The 7,500-nt window shown below is 41.8% G+C and overlaps 1 long non-coding RNA gene across 1 annotated transcript in view; it reads right to left on the bottom strand.

Moving 5' to 3' along the window:
* Positions 1-4,151: 4,151 nt before the first annotated feature.
* The window catches only part of LOC135098131 (uncharacterized), a 21,846-nt gene continuing 18,497 nt past the window's right edge, over positions 4,152-7,500 (bottom strand). The window contains exons 2-3 of the long non-coding RNA XR_010266597.1: positions 6,232-6,422; positions 4,152-5,897 (exon numbers count right to left, since the gene is read on the bottom strand). This is a non-coding gene — a long non-coding RNA (uncharacterized LOC135098131). The remainder of the gene's footprint in view (positions 5,898-6,231; positions 6,423-7,500) is intronic.

Consider the following 7,500-nt stretch of genomic DNA (forward strand, 5'->3'; position numbering starts at 1 on the left):
AGCATACTGTGTCCTCAGCTCATAATGATCCCCCTCCTGCTCTTCCTGCTTCCTCACTGATGCACGTAAGGGTCACGGCTCGAGTTCTACCCTTGGCATTGTAAGCGCGGGACTGAACTTGCTCTCCTCGGCACAGTGACTCGAGAATGTGGCAGTGGAAGTCATTTTAGCTGAGCCAAAACTACACGTCAGTTACGTTGTGTGAATGGGCATTGTTGGCGAGGTTTTCCACGGCTCTAAATGGCTGACAGACCGTGGTGGCGCCAAATGTTAGTGCGATATTAGTGCACAGCTGCTGATGTATGAATTGTGAGCCAAATAACACAGATAAGTGACTGATAGAAATTATTATTTAGAGAATTAAATATACTAAATCATATAAATGTATTACTTCTATGCTTTTGAAAGGAGTCTTCATTGCAGTGATTCAGCATAATTAATTGAAAAGTGCATCACTGCCGCTAATGAAAAATAGTCATAATTTTATATTTTGTTTCATTCCTGTATCTGATTGGCTAAAGACCTTATCACATTCTTGAATCGAGGCCTCTGATTGGTGCGCCTGGTGGGTGCCGAAGTCTTTAGCTCCAAGCTGCTGAGCGTTCCAAGAAGGGGGCGCAAAGGTATACCATACCCTCTGACGAACAGGTTCCCAGTAAGACTGTGCAATGCCTGGATTTTCTACTGAAGATTTAGGCACAACACTCCATAATACGAGATTCAACAACAACAAGAGGAAACGACAAGCAATGGACGCCCAAGAGACCCTCGGTGAGAAGGGGAAGGCTAAGGAGAAACTAACCAAGAACAAGAAGAGGCGGCTGGAGAGCCTCGAAGACTGCACCAGCCACGAGAAGACGGTCACTGAAGGCTGTGCAGAGATGAAACATCGCGCGAGCCGGCGAGAACACAAAAATCAGAGGGACGGGAATGACATCAAAGGCAAGAAAACGATGAGCGTGGAGTGTTTTCATCCGATTATGGACCGCACCAAGAAGAGAAAGAGGCAGAACAAGGACGACGACGAGAAACAGAACAAGAGAAAGAAACAGGACACGGAGGAAACGGAAAACCAGGACAAGAAAAGGAAGAGGCAGGTTAATGACGACGACGAGAAGCAGAACAAGAAGAGGCAGAGGCAGGTTACGGACGATGACGAGAAGCAGGACAAGAAGAGGAAGAGGCTAGACACGGAGGACGACGAGAAGCAGGACAGGAAGAGGAAGAGGCAGGTTAAGGACGACGACGCGAAGCAGGACAAGAAGAGGAAGAGGCAGGACGCGGAGGACGACGAGAAGCAGGCAAAGAAGAGCAGGGGGAGGGCAGGAGAGAACGAAAGAAGGGGGGAAGATGGAGTGCTGTCAATGCGTTAAGCACGGCATCAAGAGATGGAAGATGAGAGGGTGGTACAAAGACGACGTGGTGAGGCTGATGGTGGATGCCAAGAGAGTCAGCAAGGAGAGGAACGTGAGCAGGTGGTGCCGTCTTAATATTGGGAAAGAAAACCTGGTGTCCGCGACCGTGCGCGGCCACCCGTGCCTTGTCCAGCTTGACAGCGGCTCCTCATGCAGCCTCATGAGGCTAACACTGGCCCGGAGGCTGGGAATCGTCACGGGCAAGCAAGAGACGGTAAAGAAATACTTGTTTACCTGGGCTGGCATGCTGGAGTTGGACGTGATCGAGCTGGACGAGGTGGTGGTGATGCTGCGTCGCTACGTGGCGGTCAACACGCGCATGACGGTCATTGTACGCGGGGATGTGAGGAAGCACTACTTGGACCTAATAGTTATGTCCATGAGCCGCCTGCAGGAGGCCGAGGTGCGGCAGGAGTTCCATCCCGACGACAGCAGCACCCTGTTCCTGCGTCACCCAAAACGTCTGCGGCGGAGACAACCTTCGGACACACAACGCAAAACGTTCATGTTTGCCGCACGAGCGTTAGGCATCGAGGAGCCGCTGACGGTGATGGTGAACACTGGTAACGCGTCAACATTCTCTATCACTAAGACTGGTCAGGACAAGATGCTGTGCAGGACAGGCAAATCGACTGTGCTGCCGAAACGAGTCCTGCTGCACTTTGGCAGCGGCACAGACACTCTGCGAAAGATGGACACGATATACATGCGCCACTGGTTTGATTTCGTGTTTGGACGAACGCTGCTGTGTAAATTACAAGCAGCGATAGATTATGATGATTTGTCCATGACCTTGACGCTCAACGGAAAACGATACCGCTTCGACATCCTCACTCACGTCCTCCGTCTGCGTACGCCCAGAGGTGCCGCGTCCTCTCAGCCTCCGCCTTGATTTTATTGATTGATTGATTTTTTTGTTTTATTTCGATTTGTTATCCATCAGGGAGGTCAGCAGAGGCAAGAAATAGATGAATAAAAATCCCGCTCAAAGAAGATCCCAAAACGAAAATAGGAGCAGTGAATAGAGTAGAAAAAATAGTCTGGCTTAAGGATATAAAACTGTGTTCTTCATTAAAGATATTAGACTAAGAAAATGAAGATTATGGACAGTAAATCAAGGTTATTAAGATAAAGGATAGTAGATTAAGAAAATAGTCTGGATTAAGGATATTAGTTAAGAAAATAGCCTGCATAGGAAAATATTACACTAAGAAATGAAGATTAAGGATAACAAAATAAGGAAAATAAAATAAAAATATCAAATTAATAAAACGGCCTGGATTAAGAATAGTAGACTAAGAAAATAGTCTGGATTGAGGATAGTAGATTAAAAAAGTCTGAGTCAAAAATAGTCTAAATTGAGACTAATGCATTAACAAAAAAAATCAGGATTAAGGATGGTAGATCAAGGAAAGAGTCTGAATTAAGAAAAGTAGATTAAGAAAATAAACTGGATTAGAGATAATAAATCAAGAAAATAGTCTGAATTAAGGATAACAGATTAAGAAAATGGTCTGGATTAAGGAAATTAAGATCAAGGTTGATAGACTAAGAAAACAATCTGGATTAAGGATAGTAGATCAAGTAAATAGTTTGTATTAAGGATAGTAAATTAAGAAAGAGGTCTGGATTAAGAATATTACATTAAGAAGATAGACTGGATGAAGGATATTACTTCAAGAAAGTAGTCTACATTAAGAATAGTAGATGAAGAAAATTGTCTACATTAAGGATAGTAAATAAAAAAAAATAGTCTGGATTAACGACAGTAGATTAAGTAGATGATCTACTTTGTCTACCGTCTTAAGGATGGCAGATCAAGAAAATAGTACAGATTTAGGAGAGTAAATTAAGAAAATAGACTGGATTGAGGATTATACACTGATTAAGAAAATGTTGTCGTTAAGGATATTATAATTAAGGAATCTACAATTAAGGAGAGTAGATTAAGGACATCATTTGGATTAAGGACAGTAGATTAAGTAAATAGTCTGGATTAAGGAAATAGTCTGGATTAAGGACACTATATTAAGGAAATAGTCTGGATTAAGGACACTATATTAAGGAAATAGTCTGGATTAAGGACACTATATTAAGGAAATAGTCTGGATTAAGGACACTATATTAAGGAAATAGTCTGGATTAAGGACAATGAATTAAGAAAATAGTGTGGATTAAGGACATTGAATTAAGAAAATAGTGTGGATTAAGGACATTGAATTAAGAAAATAGTGTGGATTAAGGACATTGAATTAAGAAAATAGTGTGGATTAAGGACAATGAATTAAGGACACTTGGATGAATGTCATTAGGTTAAGAGCAGAGGTTGCAGCAATGGTTATGTACAAAGCAGTACACAGGTACATCCATGGGACTGAAAAGTTCTGTAAGGTAACACAGGCTGTGCTTGTATAGAGATATATTTATTATATTGTAATCTGATGTATTTATACACAGATATATTTCTATATTGTAATTTGATGTGTGAGTTTGAGACTTGGGTCCATATTGATGTTCGCTGTGTGCTTGTGACCTGATGTTAAATGTGTTTATATATATATATATATATATATATATATATATATATATATATATATATATATATATATATATATATATATATATATATATATATATATATATATATATATATATGGATGCGTTACATAATGACGGAAGTCTTGATAGTGTTCTTGCGAAATATTTTGAAAAAGAATATTTCAGTGTGTGTGTGTGTGTGTGTGTGTGTGTGTGTGTGTGTGTGTGTGTGTGTGTGTGTGTGTGTGTGTGTGTGTGTGTGTGTGTTCAGTTTTCCTTTTCTTCTATAATATAATTAATAATAATTAGACAATCAACTTCATTTAGAGTCACTTTAGTAGAGTGTTCGGAAATAAGAGACAATGACCATCACATAACGCTTATCATTTTCTTCAACTTTTTTTTATATTCATTTTCCTCCTTTTTTTCTTCAAGTAATTCTTCTTGAACGTATTCTTTTCTTCACATTATCATCATCTTCTTCTACTCTTGTTTTGTGTCCAACCATGACAACAACGGAGGCAAGCCACGCAATATCATCACTTCCTTCATTGTTTCCACGTATACCTTAAAGACAGAAATAGATAAGGTGCTTTGCCCAAACACGTCAATGCTAAGCCCTTGTACAACTGTTTGGCACATCTTTCCTTAATTACTAACCACTCTGAGACATCTTTTCCTTGCCCTTCTTTCTGTACATATTGTTAATAAAGAACAAAGCTCCGAAGACTGTTACTCCCCTCATCAACACAACTCAAAGTCTTCGTCTAACACTGTGGACGCTTATCAAGACTACTCTCTCAAGAGGGAAGCTTCAAGACACTCATCCTCTAATTTTTGACAATCGTTTCTGACTCAGTTTGGGGACCGGCGCCTCAGGGAACATTTTTTTTCTTTCCAATTTTGTTGGCCTTGGCAGGTACCCCTCTTAAATAAAAATAAATTAAATGAATAAATAAAAATAAATAAATAAATAAAAAACAAAATGAAATAGAAAGGGATGAGGGAGATGGAGGGAGGGAGGAAATGTAAGGATGAAGGGAAGGGGGAGAGGAGGGAAGGAATGGGGAGAGAGAGGGAATGGGGAGGGAGGGAAGGGGAAGAGAAAATAGGGAGAGGGAATGGGGATGGAGGGAGGGGGGAAGAGAGAGAATGGGGAGAGAGGGAGGGGGAAGATAGAGAGCGAGAGAGAGAGAGAGAGAGAGAGAGAGAGAGAGAGAGAGAGAGAGAGAGAGAGAGAGAGAGAGAGAGAGAGAGAGAGAGAGAGAGAGCGCCATCTGCAGGTTTTGGGCGGCCGAAGCCACCATTCTCCCCGGAAAGTCAAATTTTCGCGTGTTTTTTGAGCGCGCCAAATCAACGTCTATGTCTCAAAAATACTGCACAACAAAGTATGATTCAAGCACGTCCAACACTTCTGGAAACTAGTATGCAGTATTACCAATGTCTCCTCCCATCAAACCTCTTCCCCTCTTCAGTTCAATGACCTCCCGTTAACATGCGTCTGATCACGCTTCAACAACGCTTGATTATATTAAGTTACACAGAATGAAAGGGATGATCTCGTGGGCAAGGAGGTACTGTCCGCCAGGTAGGGGATACTTTTTGCACCAACTCAGTCGCTATGGCAGTCTTATAACTGGCCATCGTAGTGGTGACATCGTGGACATTCACTGGGGTAAGCAGATGTCATGAATGAGGCATTGCAGTCAAGGATTATTAACTTCCCGGGCCATCAAACTACCCACACATTCGTAGAAAGGCAGAGGTCATTCCACCATTGAAGTGGAGAATCCTCCTCTCGCTCATTACACTTCAATTACATTTCACGACCACGTAAGTGTTTGATGCTCATCTTGTCCGAGCAGCGAGAGAGAGCCGAGTTCATGGCGGGTCTTGGCCTCCTGGACGGTGCGAGGAAGCTTGAGCTGAGCCAGCAACTCTTCGCTGAAAAGACAACAAAAAGGTATGAAGGCGCCACCCACTCCTACATCATCCCTGGACTGAGCGCGTCCCGCTATTACCTGCAGGAGCTCGGGATGCATTGCAAGAAAGCCATGACTTGACAACAAGGCAAATCAATCCTCATATATATTACGCGAGTGGCCTTCCTGGGTACGTTTTACACACACACACACACACACACACACACACACACACACCTACCCACACAGACACACACACACCCACACAACTTCATCCTGGGATATGGAGAGTTGGTGAACAAAAAATACGCAGCACAGTGGTTAGACATAACGTCCAGCCTCCTCTCTGTCCTCACCAGCACTGAGAATAATAGGTGATGAGCGAAGGAAGGGTGTCGAAGCGGTTTTCAGAAGCTTGGAGTGAGTAGGAGGAGCCTTCGTTGTGGATCTCAATGAGGTAGTGTTGGATGTAGGGTCCCTTGTCCGGCGGGAGGCGCACGCTGAGGGCTCGGCTGTTTAGCTGGCTACTCTGTCGTACAATGACGTTCTGAAAAGAGAGGAATTTCTTGGCTACCGGTAAGGAGATGAAAGGCTTGGAATATGTCTTGGAATGGATACGCATCGGTTTCGAATCATCAGATTATACGCACAACAGAATGTAAACATACACACATATGCACACAGCTACGTCAAAATAATACAAGGGAATACAGCAGTACCACAGAAATGTCAATTCCTTGGCAATAACTACTCGTATACTGATTAGTTTGGCAAACCCTGACAGCTGATCCGAACTCACCTAATACATTCATGGTGCTTAACCACGTGGCAAGATTAATGATCTTTTCATCATTAGTTCACAAACTGTTCGTGATTGCGACCAAACAAATGCTTCTTAAGATGGGAGAAGTGTTAATGAATACATCTTAATACATCTCAGGTAAAAAAAAGTGTGGAAACGAGAATATAGAGGATTTACCATATATATATATATATATATATATATATATATATATATATATATATATATATATATATATATATATATATATATATATATATATATATATATATATATATGGTAAATCCTCTATATTCTCGTTTCCACACTTTTTTTGTTTTGTTTTAACCTGAGATGTATTCATTAACACTTCTCCCATCTTAAGAATGATTTGTTTGGTCGCAATCACGAACAGCTTGTGAACTAATAATGAAAAGATTATTAATACGTGGAGTCATTCACTTCCTTGGAGCGACTTGGATACAATCATGTTCACAAAACTTTCACTCAGGGTACATGCACAGCTAGTGTTTCCACCAAACGGAAAACTCTCATTTGAATATATACGAAGAGAGAGAGAGAGAGAGAGAGAGAGAGAGAGAGAGAGAGAGAGAGAGAGAGAGAGAGAGAGAGAGAGAGAGAGAGAGAGAAAAAAAACATCGTCTCCCTTTCCTCTGATGATGGTGTTACTGCGCCCCTTCCTCCCCTCTCTCTCTCTCTCTCTCTCTCTCTCTCTCTCTCTCTCTCTCTCTCTCTCTCTCTCTTCGTATATATTCAAATGAGAGTTTTCTGGATAAAATTCGGTAGGAGGAGGAGGAGGAGGAGGAGGAGAGTAATAAAGGTA

The sequence above is a fragment of the Scylla paramamosain genome, unplaced genomic scaffold, assembly GCF_035594125.1.
Source record: "Scylla paramamosain isolate STU-SP2022 unplaced genomic scaffold, ASM3559412v1 Contig46, whole genome shotgun sequence".
In the NCBI taxonomy this organism is placed as follows: Eukaryota; Metazoa; Arthropoda; class Malacostraca; order Decapoda; family Portunidae; genus Scylla; species Scylla paramamosain.